The following is a 372-nucleotide window of genomic DNA, read 5'->3' on the forward strand; positions in this document are numbered from 1 at the left end:
GTTTACTGGAAGATACAAAATTATTTTAAAAAGTAAACATAAATATCACTACGTCATCAGCAGTAGTGAATTATGAGTTCACATGCACATGATTTTATACCAAAATAATGATTTGCACTTCTGACGTCACTCGGTTAATTCAAAACTTCTTATAATTATACTGTCCTGGCATTTTTTTTCCTGGCATACTGAGTAATATTACATAATTTTCTATTTTACAAGTTCCCATTCGCAATGTATACTACAATTCATATTGTGTCACAAAGTACACTGGAATACTAATCTTAATAAGCATACATATTGTATCATAAAGCATATAGTATAACTTTTACATATTACTATCAAATTTACATATTTTCCTTTGAAAAAATG

The sequence above is a fragment of the Penaeus monodon genome, chromosome 23 (assembly GCF_015228065.2).
Source record: "Penaeus monodon isolate SGIC_2016 chromosome 23, NSTDA_Pmon_1, whole genome shotgun sequence".
NCBI classification, from domain to species: Eukaryota; Metazoa; Arthropoda; class Malacostraca; order Decapoda; family Penaeidae; genus Penaeus; species Penaeus monodon.